Raw genomic sequence first — 3,412 nt, 5'->3', positions numbered from 1 at the left:
CGCTTCCTACGGCTCCTATTATATCCCAAGCCAATCCCGACCCAAACAAACCACCAAATAACATCTAAACTCATCCCATAACATATATAAATGCAGTAGCACAAGCCCGGCGGTGCCCAACGAAGCCTGCAACTCAAAAACTTCAAAACATGATGAACATCATTTTCATAAGATCGCAGGTTTGAGCAGTCACACAAAAACAACCTTAACTCAATCGTTTCTATTTTAAAAATTACGAATTTTATATCAAATCGAAGGTATCAAAGATTACTACATTTTACATGTTGAAAGTTTTTCCAGAAACATGACCAAACAATCACAGTTTTTAAAAATGACAGCAAAAACGTGATTTGTGATCCAAAAACCCTTTCAAACTTGATCCAAACATCATTGCTCAAACTTCCACACATCACACATGTATTTTTACGCATAAATAACAACACAACGCATAATATGACAAGATTGATGCATAAACGAAAGAATATACGTGCCTTTTGATATTTCAAAATACCGAAACGACGATATCGACGCGGAAGCGGAGCGAGGCTTGATCCGGGGCGAACATGGCACTATTTTCTTTGAAGAAAACACAACAAAACCTTGCTAGAATTTTATAGGAAGGGGCGGCTACTGAAAGGTAGAAGAACCCTAGGTTTTTCTTTCAAAATCTGAAAATAAAAAAAAGTGTAGTGTGTGTTGTGTGTTTTGGCCGTGTAAGTGTGTGTGTAGGTGTGTGTGCGTGAGTTTAGAACTAATTAGGGGATGATTTTGCTTAATTATGCCAGTAACCATGCTAAACCTCATACTAATAAAAATGTTAACTCAATTAACAAATTATAGTCGGGGATTCACCGTTCGCCTATGGGTGAAGATATCCTATGTGATCTGATGAGTCAATAGTGCAAAGAGTCTCTGGCCAGAGCAAGAAATGTGCTTTAGGGAAAGGTGTTTTCCTAGTTGCACATACCATGCCACTATTAATGCTCAAAGATAAATCACATCGTTATCGAATTCAAATGCAACTCTCGATATATCAATAATTGCAGATTCGATCGGGATATATGTGTTGAAGGGACCGTACTGTACGCTAACCATGACTAAAGGTTCTTGCAGGCACTATCACTGATACCTAGGGGATCATGAGGCGATGCTACTAGCAGATCATACCATGATCCAATGGGTGCAATTTGAAATAAATTCTGACATTCTTGATCAACTAGTTGATGAAAAGAATGAGATTAACTAGGGTAAACTCGAATAAGAATAAATATTATTTTGAATCACATGGAGATGTGAACCCACGTCTAGCTGTATCTCTGAACCATTGAATATCACACAAGTATCGGATTCTATGTTCCTGTTGAGATATTCAAATTTCAAGGAGTTGGAATTTGGAGACTATAGTTTGATGAAGATCAAACAAGAAGCTTATAAAGGAGTTCATGAGCTGATTTCATATGATGGAAGAAATGGAAGTTGGCATGATTGCTAAATAAGGAAGAAGAGTTGAATTGTCAGTTTTGTGAAGGAGTTCACTAAAACTGGCAGCTGCCCAATATGGTAAATGAAAATTTTGATCTTCGAAATTTTCAATTTTCATTATATGAACAAGATTTATATTCTTGATACGTCGGCGCTTTCGGATCGTCGATCGGGGTTATAATGAGTTCGTAATCATTTTTTTGTGAATTTAGAATTTACTAATTAAATGATTGTGCTAGTAGTGGTGACTACTAACATGCAAAAATTCCCATAAATATTTTAGAGGAGTCTAGAATTAAATTAATCGTAGAGTTAGTTTACAAATTAAATAATGGTTATTTAATTTGATTACATATACATGTATATATTTTATATGGTGATATTAAATATGTGTATATGATATTATTATATCATGTATTATTATAAGTTAATAAGTACATTATATATTAATTATATGGAAGTTTAAATATAATAAAATTATTAGAGTCCTTGTGGGAGAGGAACAGCTAATTAGATTAGAATTCTCACCCTATAAATATACCATAAGATGACATAATTAATGAAGAGATTTTTTTCCATAAAAAGTTGACAAAATCCTTCCCAATTGCAATCTACACTCTCGGCCACCATATAATTTATAGAATAAAACTTTGGCAAAAAGGAAAAGTAGATTTGCTTAATTATGGATTAAGAATCCATAATAATTGATTAAGAATCAATTAAAAAAAAAGGCATCTCTCGGCCAATTCATTGTTTTTGGAGATGAATGTTCGGCCTTTACAATTTGGATTGAAAAAGGTTTCGGCCAACTCCCTTCTTCCACCGCCACGCCGCTTCGTCTCCGGATTTTGGAAATTCGGATGCTATAGTCTCAACGCACAAATCGCTTGAGATTTCTAGTGCAATCCAAACGAGGAAGATAGTATTCGATCGTGGACCTTATTAGATGATCAAAGAAAAGAGCCTTTCGTAGGGATTTACAAAAAGGACTATCTCCGTATAAAAATCGGAATAGTTTAGAGTCCAAGTGTTAAAAACGCAAATGTATAATTCTAAATACACTATGAATGTTTCTAAACACACGATACCCAAGAACAAAAATTTTAAATTTCCACTGCATCTTGGGTGCGAGAATACGATGTCCCAACACAGGTATCTATCTACCGACAATTGACTCAAAATTAGTTCACACTTATTTTATAAGAAGTCAAATTTTTAACAGTTAGTAAGGTAAAAGAATGCAATTAGTGTAGGTTCAATCTTGAAATTCATATATCCACCAAACTAAGATGAACTATATAACTGTGAAAAAAAAATTTCACTCGATAATTCAAACAATTAATATACCTGTGCTATAACAATATATAAAGAGAAAACAAACCAAAAAAGAAGATTGGAAGTCAACAGAAGTTCAGGCGTCTTAGAACTTATACATATTGATTTTTGTGGACCATTCTTTTTGGCTTCTTGGAATGGTCAACAACATTTTATAACGTTATCATACGATTTTTCAATATTTAACTTCATTTATCTCATTTATGAAAAGACACAGTGATGAGATGTGTTCAAATGTTATAAAGCTGAAGTTGAAAACCAATTTCACTTAAATATTAAAAGCTTTAGATCTAACCGTGCTGGTGAATACTATGGTAGATATAACGGTTCAGGCGAACATTGTCCATGACCTTTTGCTAGATTCCTAGAGGAATGCGGTATCGTCCATAGTATACGCTAAGCCGAGTTCGCCCACTATGAATGGTGTTGCTGAAAGACGAAACAGAATGCTTATGGACATGGTGAGGAGTATGACTAGTCATTCTACTTACCATTTTTACTATGGGAGATGGACTAAAGACCACAGAATATATCTTTAACAGAGTTCCAACTAAGACATCGACCAAAGCCCGTTATGAACTTTGGACATGAAAAA

Source organism: Primulina huaijiensis, chromosome 18 (assembly GCF_012295235.1).
Source record: "Primulina huaijiensis isolate GDHJ02 chromosome 18, ASM1229523v2, whole genome shotgun sequence".
Taxonomy (NCBI): Eukaryota; Viridiplantae; Streptophyta; class Magnoliopsida; order Lamiales; family Gesneriaceae; genus Primulina; species Primulina huaijiensis.
Note: the sequence above shows the minus strand (reverse complement) of the source record.